Consider the following 12,803-nt stretch of genomic DNA (forward strand, 5'->3'; position numbering starts at 1 on the left):
TAGTAAGTCATCTAACTCTACATCTCAAAGAACTAGAAAGAGAACAACAAGAAAAGGCCAGAGTGAGCAGAAGGAAGGAGATAATAAAGATTAGAGCAGAAATAAATGACATAGAGATAAAAAAAACAATACATAAAATAAATGAAACCAAGAGCTGGTTCTTTGAAAGGATAAACAAGATTGATGAACCTCTAGCCAGGCTCACCAAGAAGCAAAGAGAGAGGACCCAAATAAACAAAATCAGAAATGATAGAGGCGAAATAACAACAGACTCCACAGAAATACAAAGGATTGCTAAAAAATACTATGGACAACTCTACTCCAACAAACTAGACAACCTGGAGGAAATGGACATATTCCTAGAAAAATACAAGATTCCAAAACTCAATCAGGAAAAATCTAAAAATCTCAATAGGCCAATAACTATGGTAGAAATTGAAGCAGTCATCAAAAAGCTTCCAGCAAGCAAAAGCCCAGGACCGGACGGCTTCACAGGAGAGTTTTACCAAACATTCAAGGAAGAACTAAAACCTATCCTCCTCAGATTACTACAAAAAATTCAAGAGGAAGGAACACTTCCAAGCTTATTCTATGAAGCCAGCATCACCCTAATACCAAAACCAGGTAAAGACAACACAATGAAAGAGAATTAAAGGCCAATATCCCTCATGAACATAGATGCCAAAATCCTCAACAAAATCTTAGCAAATCAGATCCAGCAGTACATCAGAAAGATCATACACCATGACCAAGTAGGATTTATCCCAGGGGTGCAAGGATGGTACAATATCCACAAATCAATCAATGTGATACATCACATAAACAAATTGAAAGAAAAACACCTCATAGTCATATCAATTGATGCAGAAAAAGCATTTGACAAAATCCAACACCCATTTTTGATAAAAACTCTCAGCAAGGTGGGAATAGAAGGATCATACCTCAACAAAATAAAAGCCATATATGACAAACCCACAGCCAACATCATACTCAATGGGCAAAAACTAACACCATTTCCCCTAAGAACAGGAACAAGACAGGGATGCCCACTCTCACCACTCCTGTTCAACATAGTACTGGAAATATTAGCCAATGCAATTAGCCAAGAAGAAGAAATAAAAGGCATCAATATTGGAAAAGAAGAAGTAAAACTGTCCTTATTTGCAGATGACATGATATTATAAATAAAAAACCCTAAAGACTCCATCAAAAACTATTATACTTAATAAGTGAATTTGGCAATGTAGCAGGATACAAAATTAATGCCAAGAAATCTATGGCATTTCTATACACCAATAGTGAACTTACAGAAAGAGAGACTAAAAAAAAATCCCATTTACCATCGCACCAAAAAAATTAAGCTACCTAGGAATAAACTTCCCTAAAGAGGTAAAAGACCTCTACTCAGAAAACTACAGGACGTTGAAAAAAGAGATAGAGGAAGACATAAACAGATGGAAGAACATACCATGTTCTTGGATTGGTAGAATCAACATAATTAAAATGTCCATACTACCCAACACAATCTATAAATTCAATGCACTTCTCATTAAAATACCAACGGCATATTTCACAGACCTAGAACGAACTCTCCAAAAATTCATCTGGAATAAAAAAAGACCCTGAATAGCTGCAGCGATCCTGAGAAAGAACAAAGTAGGTGGGATCTCAATACCAGATATTAAGCTGTATTACAAAGCCACTGTTTTCAAAACTGCCTGGTATTGGAATAAGAACAGATATATAGATCAATGACATAGAATAGGGAACCCAGAAATCGACCCGAACCAATATGCTCAATTAATATTTGACAAAGGAGGCAAGAACATACAATGGAGTCAAGATAAATGGTGTTGGGAAATTTCACAGATACATACAAAAAAATAAAACTAGACCATTAACTTACACCATACACAAAAATAAACTCAAAATGGATAAAGGACTTAAATGTATGATGGGAAACCATAAAAATACTAGAAGAATCCAAAGGCAACAAAATCTTAGACATATGCCAAAGCAATTTCTTCACCGATACAGCTCCTAGGGCTTTGGAAACTAAAGAGAAAATAAACAAATGGGACTACATCAAAATAAAAAGTTTCTGCACAGCAAAAGAAACCATCAACAAAACAACAAGAAAGCCCACTGCATGTAAGAACATATTTGCCAATGTTATCACCGATAAGGGTTTAATCTCCAACATTTATGGGGAACTCATACAACTTAACAAAAGGAAGATAAACAATCCAATCAAAAAATGGGCAAAGGACCTAAATAGACACTTTTCAAAAGACGACATTCAGAAAACCAAGAGACATATGAAAACATGCTCAAAGTCACTAATCATCCGAGAAATGCAAATCAAAACAACAATGAGGTACCATCTCACACCTGTCAGAATGGCTATCATCAACAAATCAACAAACGACAAGTGCTGGAGAGGATGTGGAGAAAAAGGAACCCGCGTGCACTGCTGGTGGGAATGCAGACTGGTGCAGCCACTATGGAAGACAGTATGGAGTTTCCTCAAAAAACTAAAAATGGAACTTCCATTTGACCCCGTGATCCCACTTCTAGGAATATATCCTACGAAACCAGAAACACCAATCAGAAAGGATATATGCACCCATATGTTCATAGCAGCACAATTCAAAATAGCTAAGATCGGGAAACAGCCTAAGTGCCCATCAGTAGATGAATGGATTAGAAAACTGTGGTACATCTACACAATGGAATACTATGCTGCTGTAAAAAAGAAGGAATTCTTACCATTTGCAACAGCATGGATGGAGCTGGAGAGCATTATGCTAAGTGAAATAAGCCAGTGAATGAAGGAAAAATACCACATGATCTCACTCATTCAAGGATAATAAAGACCGTTATAAACTTATGAACAATAATAAATACAGAGGCAGAGCTGCCTCAACAGATTGTCAAACTGCAGCGGGAAGGCCGGGGAGGGTTGGGAGGCAGGAGGGAGGGGGGTAAGAGATCAACCGAAGGACTTGTATGCATGCATATAAGCATAACCAATGGACATAAGACACTGGCAGGTAGGGGAGGCCACGGGATTGTCAAGGGCAGGAAAAAAAGGAGACATATGTGATACTCTTTGTAATACTTTAAGCAATAAAATGGTTAAAAAAAGAAAAAAAAATGTACACTGACCTTGCTGGCATGGATTTCAATTGCTAGACCCCCCAAATATCAGGGTTACATTGGAATTAGCCCTTTTTTGCCTTCTCAATCCCAGACAAAATATACTTAAAACAAAGGCTATAGTAAGAGACAAAGAAGGACCCAGCAATTCTCCTTCTGAGTATTTATCCAATGAAACCAAATCATTAAATCAAAAATTCAGATATTCATCCCTGTGTTCATTTCAGCATTATTTACAGTAGCCAAGACATGGAAACAACCTAAGTGTCCATCCAGTAGATGACTAGATAAAGAAGTGGTGCAGCTCTAGCTGGTTTGGCTCAGTGGACTGAGCGCCGGCCTGTGGATTGAAGGGTCCTGGGTTCTATTCCAGGCAAAGGTACATGCCAGGTTGCGGGTTTGATCCCTAGTGGGGGGGCATGCAGAAGGTAGCTGGTCAATGATTCTCTCTCATCATTGATGTTTCTTTCTCTCCCTCTACCATCCTCTCTGAAATCAATTATATATATATATACTAGAGGCCCAGTGCACAAAATTTATGCACTGGGGGGGGGGGGGGAGGGGACAGGGGGGAAGGGTGCATCTCTCAGCCCGGCCTGCACCCATTTGCATTCCAGGACCCCTTGGGGGATATCCACCTGTTAACTTAGGCCCACTCCCTGGGGGATCAGGCTTAAACTTGCAGTCAGACATCCTTCTGGCAGCCAGGGAGCCCTCGAGGGATGTCCGACTAAAGGCTTAGGCCCCCAAGGGTAGGGCCTAAACTGTTAGTTAGACATTCTTAGTGCTGCCACGGAGGTGGGAGAAGCTCCTGCCACCATCACTGCACTGGCCAGCCATGAGCCAGCTTCTGGCTGAGTGGCACTACTCCTCGGTCTGACCTAAACCCTAGAGATTAGTACTTCATTTTACAACTTTTTCTTGGTTTATAGGCAGCAGCAAACTCAGACCACACAGTCAGGTGTGCAAGAAATGTTGCTTTCTTTATTGTTTAGTAACCAAACCTAACTTCAACTTCAGTCCCCATTCTGCCAAGTGAAAAAACAAAAACAAAATATTATTTAACTTAGGTTCCCCACCCCCTTCTCTGGAGTTGTACTTCCATGTCAGACAGTTTATATCTCAGGCAGAGGTGCCAAAGAACCGAGCAGGGTCAAGAACATCTGGACCTCAGTCTTCTGTCTGGGCTGGCCCCCCTCCAGCTGCCCTTGACCCTCACCTCAGAGCTCAAGTCCATGCTGATCCCTGGTATATTCTCATCTGGGCCTTGAAGCCTCTTGAGTCCAATTTGCTCTCTCCCTCCCTCCCTGCCACCTTCTCTCTCTCACACAAAGAGGTATTGGGCTTTCTGGGGTGAGGTCCTCTGACACCTCCTCAGCCCCATTGCACGGACACCATCTTGGTGCCTGGGTCACTGCCATCAGGCTGTGTGGCTGCTCTCAGACCCTCCGTCTCCTGCTGCCTTAGGGAGTGACTCAGCGGGAGGGGAGGGTCACAGTCCTTTTTACATGGCCGCCAACAAACACTCAGTGTTCCTTCCCTCTAGTTCTCCTTCTCCTCCTCACCCCAGTCCAGGCACGTCTATGTTCAGGGCAGGGGAGGGTGGGAGGCAGGCGTGTCTCTGACTCAGCACAAAGGCTTCCAGATCCACTGCTCCCCCAGGAGGTCTTCCACGCTCTGGACCTCGACACCCAGAACCTGCCCCCTCTCAGCTGCAGATCTTTGCCCTCAGTGGTCAAGTCTGTTTAGAGCAGTGGTTCTCAACCTTGGCTGCACATTAGAATCACCTGGGAATCTTTTCAAAATCCTGATTTCTGGGCCTCATCCTCCGGAAATTCTGTTTCTTTGTTACTAATGTTGTGGCCTCACCCCATAACAAAGAAACAGAATTTCCGGAGGATGAGGCCCAGAAATCAGGATTTTGAAAAGATTCCCAGGTGATTCTAATGTGCAGCCAAGATTGAGAACCACTGGTTTAGAGGCTTGAAGTCAAGAAGTGCCTCTTTGTTCTCTGCTTTCTGGAGGCGGTCAGCATGGAACATTCCTGCCTGGACTGGGGAGGGGTCTCTGGGTGTTAAGAATACCAGGAGGGGGAGCACAGACTCCTCCTAGAGCTCTGAGATGGGAAAGGCAGCACCCCCTCACCTCTAACCCCAGGACGTTTCTTTAGAAGCAGAAGCCTCATCCTGTGCAGGGACCTGTGCTGGCTGCCTCAGTTTCTCAGAGACAACGAATTTGATGAACGTCTTTTCCCCACTGCAGTAGCTGCTTCATTTGTTCGTTCTCGAATTTTTCATTAGCTGCTAAATCGCCCCTGTGGCTGCAAACCTGTTGTGCCTGACTCAGACAGTGGGGAGCTATGGGAGCTGTGCAGGTACAGGGGAAGGGGGAGGGGGGCCCGGCCTGCAGAGAGGGTCAGTGGTGCCTGCCCAGCTGTCTCAGAGGATGTGGCTTAGGTTAGGTCCTGTCCTTTGGCGACTTTAGGAGGGGAGGCCGTGTCCTCCGCTCCCCACTTTGACTCAGGGGTGGAAGTTCTCCTTGCTCTGTGGCCTCATAACTCAGTGGATCATAGTGGGATGCGGCAGGCAGGCAGCTTCTGCGGCTGCACACAGGCACGGGCTGGTGGCTTCTGCAGCTGCACATGGGCGCGGGCCTGCAACCCGGACCGGATCAGGTCACAGGCGGCGGCAGGCGGCTTTTGTGGCTGTACACAGGTGTGAGCAGGCGGCTTCTGTGGCTGCACATGCTGTGGGCAGGTGGCTTCAGAGGCTGCACACGGGCTCGGGCTGTTGGCTTCTGGGGGGTCGGGGTTGCCGCCTGGCCTGCTCCCAGGCCCTCCCCCCCTCCGATCACCATGGCGATCTCGGGCCGAAGGCCAGCTGCCTGTCCGGGAGTCTGGGGTTGCCCTCTGGCCTGCGCCCCGGCCCTCCAATCGTGGGGCGCAGGCCCTCCTGCCCTCCGATCGCCATGGCAATCTCGGGGCTGCAGGCCAGCTGGCAACCCTGGCCCCCTGGGCATCTGGGGTTGCGGCCTGACCTGTGCCCAGGCCCTCCCACCCTCTGATTGCAGGGCACAGGCCCTCCCACACTCCTGGTGATCACTGGGCGCAGGCCAGCCGGCAACCCCCACCGGCTTTCTGATGGCGATCACCGGCTGAAGGCGGCCTTTGCCCACCCCCCAGCTCTTGCCTGCCGCCTGGGTTGCCGATCACCATTCTTCAGTCCTTCCCATTTCGCCTCCCAGCATTGCGGCCTCCTATGCAAATTAACCGCCATCTTGGCTGGCAGTTAATTTGCATATCGCCTTGATTAGCCAATGGGAAGGGTAGCAGTCGTACAGCTAATTACCATGTTTCTCTTTTATTAGATAGGATATACTAGAGGCCCGGTGCACAAAAATTTGTGCACTGGCGGGGAGGGGGTGTCCCTCAGCCCCACTTGTGCCCTCTCACAGTCTGGGACCCCTCAGGAGATAACGACCTGCTGGCTTAGGCCCGCTCCCGGTGGCAGAGGGCAGGCCCAATCCCTAGGTGCAGCCCCAGGTCAGGCTCAGAGCAGGGCCGATTGGGGAGTTGGGGCGCTGCCCCCTGTCATGCACAGAGCAGGGCAGATTGGGAGGTTGTGATGCCACCCCAAGTCATGCTCAGGGTAGGGCCAATTGGGGGGTTGGGGCACCGCCCCTGTCACACTCAAGGCAGGGTCGATGGGGAGGTTGCGGTGCCACCCCCTGTCACGCACAGAGCAGGGCCAATCAGGGGGTTGGGGCGCCTTCCCCTGTCACAAACAGAGCAGGGCGGATAGGGAGGTTGTGGCCTCGCCCCCTGTCACACACAGAGCCGCAGGGCGATCAGGGGGTTTGGGCGCTGCCCCCTGTCACGCTGCTCCACGGGCCAGGAGGCCTCGCGGCTCCGCTGATCCCGGTGCCGGGAGGCCTTGCTGCTCTGCTGATCCCAGTGCTGGGAGGCCTCGCGGCTCCGCTTGACACAGGGGCAGTGAGGCCTCGCTACTCCGCTGATCCCGGTGCCGGGAGGCCTCGCGGCTCCGCTGATCCTGGTGCCGGGAGGCCTCGCTGCTCCACTGATCCTGGTGCCGGGAGGCCTCGCTACTCCGCTGATCCCGGTGCCGGGAGGCCTTGCGGCTCCGCTGATCCTGGTGCTGGGAGGCCTCGCAGCTCCGCTGATCCCAGGTTCGGGAGGCCTCGAGGCTCCACTAATCCCGGTGCTGGGAAGCATATTACCCTTTTACTATATAGGATAGAGGCCTGGTGCATGGGTGGGGGCCGGCTGGTTTGCCCTGAAGGGTGTCCTGGATCAGGGTGGGGGTCCCGCTTGTGTGCCTGGCCAGCCTGGATGAGGGGATGATGGCTGTTTGCATCTGGTCACACCCCCTTAAGGGTGGAGGTCCCCACTGGGGTGTCTGGCCAGCCTGGATGAGGGGATGATGGCTGTTTGCATCTGGTCACACCCCCTTCAGGGTGGGGGCCCCCACTGAGGTGCCTGGCCAGTCTGGGTGAGGGGCTGAGGGCTGTTTTCAGGCTGGCAGGTGACTGAAGCTCCCAACCTCTCCTTTTTTTAAAAAAAAAATTCTGGGATTTATTTACCTTCTATGGCTGTCACTGGAGCTGAGAGCCAGCTTTAGCTCTGAGGCTCGGCTCCAGCTCTGAGGCCTCTGCTGCTGAAAGCAGGAATCTAGGGTTTGTTTGGCTTCTATAATTGAAACACTGTTGCAACTCCAGCTCGGCCGGCTGGTTGAAAGCATGGGGTTTGTTTAGCTTCTATAATTGCAACATTATTTCTTAGAGTGCAAGCTCAGAGGCCAGCAGCAGCAGGCAAGGAACCTTGGCTTCCTCCTTCACTGGAGCAAGCAAGCCTCCTATTCGCTTCAGCTGCCTGGCTGCCAGCCGCCATCTTGGTTGGCAGTTAATTTGCATATCGCCCTGATTAGCCAATGGGAAGCGTGTCGGAGGTATGGTTAATTACCATTTTTGTCTATTATTAGATAGGACTAGAGGCCCAGTGCACAAAAATTTGTGCACTGAGGGGGGTCCCTAGTGCCCTCTTGCAGTCTGGGACCCCTCGGGGGATGACCACCTGCTGGCTTAGGCCTGCTCCCCGGGGGATTGGGCCTAAGCTGGCAATCAGACATCCCTCTGGCAGCCTGGGAGCCCTCAGGGGATGTCCACTTGCCAGCAGGGGCAGGCCTAAGCTGCAATCGGACATCCTTAGTGCTGCTGAGGAGGTGGGAGAGGCTTTCACCACCACCGCTGTACTGGCAGCCATCAGCCTGGCTTGTGGCTGAGCAGAGCTCCCCCTGTGGGAGCACATTGACCACCAGAGGGCAGCTCCTGCATTGAGCATCTTCCCCCTGCTGGTCAGTGTGTGTCATAGTGACCAGTCATTCCCAGTCATTCTGCTGTTAGGGTCAGTTTGCATATTACACTTTTATTATATAGGATAGAGGCCTGGTGCATGGGTGGGGGCTGGCTGGTTTGCCCTGAAGGGTGTCTCGGATCAGGGTGGGGGTCCTGCTGGGGTGCCTGGCCAGCCTGGGTGAGGGGCTGATGGCTGTTTTCAGGCTGGCCACACTCCCTTTAGGGTTGGGGGGGTCCCCACTGGGGTGCCTGGCCAGTCTGGGTGAGGGGCTGAGGGCTGTTTTCAGGCTGGCCAAGCCCTCCCGGCGACGGAAGCTCCCAGCCTCACCTTTTTTTCTTTTTTTTTTTTAATTCTGAGATTTATTTACCTTCTATAATTGAAACTTTGTTGCTTTGAGTGGAGCTTAGAGTTGGCTGCGGGAAGCTTGGCTTCCTCTATCATTGGGGCAACCAAGCCTCCTGCTTGCTCCAGCTCCATGGCTGCTGGCCGCCATCTTGGTTGGGTTAATTTGCATATAGTCACTCTGATTGGCTGGTGGGTGTGGCTTAAGGCATAGCGAAGGTACAGTCAATTTGCATGTTTGTCTTTAATTAGTGTAGATGAAGTGGTGCATATGGAATATGACTAAGCCATAAAAAAGAATGAAATCTTGCCATTTCAACAACATAGATGAATCTAGAGGGTATGGTACTTAGTAAAATAAGTCAGACAAAGAAAGATGAATTCCATATGATTTCACTTGTATGTGGAATCTAAAAAAACAAAATAAACAAATAAAGATAACAGAAACAAACATAAATACAGAGAAAATTTTAATGATTGATAGATGGGATGGGGTTTGGGGGGAGAGGTAAAAAATAGGAAGAGATTAAGAAGTACAAATTGGTAGCTACAAAAAAGTATGGCATGTTAGGGTCACCGAAGGAGGAATGCAAGAAGCCAAAGGTGGTAAGGGATTATAAATTTATTAGGTTATCTGGATACCAGATGGGCTGAGCCCCAAAATGGTGTCTGCATTCAGGGATGGGGAGTCACGAGGTTTTAAAGGAATCTAGGCAGGCTTTTTCTGGGTAGAGAATTCTCTGGGCTGGTCCAGATCTGGTAAAGTCTGGGAAGAAATAATGGTCTTAGGAAATGGAATGTGGTCTTAGCAAGTGGAATATGGTCTAAGCAAAAAGGAGTGTCCATGGTGAAGTGGTCTAAAGGCCAGTTTCCAGGGAGGGGTATTGATTCAATTATTTAATCAGACCTAACACGACATAGGAATATAGTCAAAATTATAACTATGTATGGTGCCAGGTGGGTACTAGAAACATCAGGGGGAACACTTTGTAAAGTAAACAATTGTCTAGCCACTATGCTGTATGCCTAAAACTAATATAATATTGTGTATCAACTATAAATAAAAAATTAATAATTATTAGAAAAAGAATAGTCTACCAATCTAACTTCTGAAATGTAAAATTTCCAGGAGAATTTCCAAAGAGAGAATTTTGGGGGTTCAGAATGAGTCACCCCAAGATGTGTCTCTGTGGTATGCAGATTATTTTGACCTAAAGGCAACTTCAGCTATAGGCTTATGAGAAACTTTTGCCCCCTCCCTTAAGTACCTAGAATAACTTGAGTTAGAAGCCTTGCCTATAATAAGCAATTATGAGAGATAACTTCTTTTGACCTATCTATAAAGCAGGACAAATTTCTATTTACTAAACATCTGCTCTTCTTATCCTGCAATAACCCTTTGAAGCCTCCAAGGTTTCATCTCAAGCTCAGATGGTTTTATATACCTCAATAACCCGTTCTATCTCTGAAGCTCTCCTGTAATGGGGTCTCTGACTCTCCCGTGTATTCATGGTTTCCATACATATGTATGTATTACATTTGGTTATTTTTCTCTTGCTAGTCTCTTTCATGTCTATTTTATTATGAGACTAGCTAGAAAAACCTTGGGGGAGAGAGAAGTTTGTCTTCTTCCACAGTATATATCACAAGCCAGTTTCTTCTTAGATTTCACTTTCTTCATTAAAAAAGTGGTCTAAGTATAATAATCCACTTATTCTTTTATTTACACAACCAACACTTCATTGTGTGGTACCATGGTACCCATGGTGCATCAGACACTGTGCTTAAGGGTGGAATGCAAAGGCTTGAAAGGAGTATCCCATCTTTGGGAGCACATAGCCAAGCAGAACATAGATATAGAATCAGTTTTGGCTGCACACCAGAGTCACCTGGACTGGTGAGGAAAAAAAATCTTGATGCTGTTCTCAGCCTTGCCTGGGGTTTCTGAGTGAAAAAGGTCTGAGGTGTGGCTTAAAGGAAAACCCAGCCAGTAACACACATTGACCAACACTGCTCTAAAGTCATTCTCAGAAAGTTCCTTCACACCTAATTTGTTGCAGAACAATTTCATCAGTGACTGTTTGATGTACTAAGGAAACAGAGGTGGGGTGGTCTCCAATCCTGAGACAGGCTGTCCCCATTCCCACATACCTTATGGCAGCTCAAAATGAGTCAGAAGTTCCCCTGAAAGTCTGATGAGTGAGTTGGCTCCAAATCTTATCTGTTTATAACTGATAACAAGAAAGGACCTTTCCTAGATTGCTCGTCTGCTGCCCCACCACTTGGCCTCCAGCTGCTCCTAAGTAACTCCTTCCAGCTGGGACTCATTAATCAAGCAAACCTGGGTTCTTCTGCAGTGAAATGCAAAATTCTTTTTATAAGACCTTTAAGTAAATGAGAGCAAGTGACAGGATGCTGAAAAAGAGGTTTAGCAACTTTATCACCTCTAGGCCATCAGCCCTTTCCCTCCTTAGAGCTAACTGTAGATCTTAAGCAAACAGCCAGAGGTGGGACATTCCATGACTATTTCTAGCCTCTCAATCCTGTCTTTCTGGCAAGACATTTCCTTTCCTATTTCTATAGTTTCCATTTATAAAGTGCATATTTTCAAAGCCTTATTTGACATAAGAAATATCATGATGTCTGAGATTTGCTTTAAAAACTTAAAGCAAAAGCATGTGGGAAAATAAATCAGATAAGACTGGCAAAGGTTGATATTTATTTGTTGAACCTAGGCAGGTTTATGGGATCATTGTCCTAGCTTTTGTGTAAATTTGAAAGTCCACAATATAAATTTAATTAAAAATAACTGTGGGGGAAAGTTAGATTTTAGCTACTACGTTTAAAATGTTAATATTAGATAATTTAATATATTAATACTAAATATTAATATTTAATATTAGGATTGGATTTAGTGTCATCCTGTAAATGGAACAGTTTTTATACTTCTTATTCAAGTATATATAATCCTTTAGCTTATACCTGGTTTCATTTTAGTATATAAGCCAGTTAGGTTATATAGAAGTTTCTATTGATTTAAGGTAATAAAATATACTTACTTTTATGTATAACTAAATTATGAAATTAACAGGAAGTAACCAATTTAATGTGTGTTTGTCATGATTTCAATTACAGATGTTTCATGAAGGTGCCAGGTGTCATCCTCTGCATGTTCTGCCCACTAGGATCTGCTGGTCCCAACCTGGTCCTGGCAGCTCACAGAACCAGTGGTTGGGAGGCCTCACTGCAGCCAGGCTCACTGACTCACTATTGGTTTATTTAACAACCTCTTTAATAAACCTCACATTTAAAGATTTAAAAATTTAAATCAGTAACAAAGATAGTATCATCCTTGAAGGAAACATGCTATTTTTAGAAAGCAGTTTTTATGTTAAAATCACAGAACAATTTGCACCAAAGTTGCAGGTGTCCTCTTTAGTGCTGATAAAAGGGCTCTGAGGGTCACTATTTTAGCAATTAGAAAAACTGAGACTCAGAAAGTCTCCAAAGAGGTTCCTAAATCACTCCCTTCTTGGATTCAGATGATGGTGGGTGGCAGTTACTCCTGTGTTTCCAGGTATTTGGATGCTGAGCATCCTAAAACCTTCTTCTCATACTATCTATATATTTCATGTTTTTCAAATATCTAACTGCCACAAGGGTCTTAAACTCTAAGCCTTAGTTGCTTCATCTTTTACCTGGGGGATTAATATTAGTGCTTTCCCAGAGCAGTGCTATATGAAATGAATAATGCATATGACTTATTTACCACTATGCTGGGCACAGAGAAAAGGCTCAGTCTGTGGAAATATTGACATATCCTCAGAAAGCAGGTGTTGAAGTGTCTCCCTTTATATTCATGCTCCCCACTTAAGACTTTTGGGATCCAAGCCTGCTGGTTATGTCCCACACAGCAGCTCCCTTTTCTAGC

This window comes from Myotis yumanensis, unplaced genomic scaffold (genome assembly GCF_028538775.1).
Source record: "Myotis yumanensis isolate MYYU_CA2020_CCGP unplaced genomic scaffold, mMyoYum1.0.hap1 SCAF_3, whole genome shotgun sequence".
Classification (NCBI taxonomy): Eukaryota; Metazoa; Chordata; class Mammalia; order Chiroptera; family Vespertilionidae; genus Myotis; species Myotis yumanensis.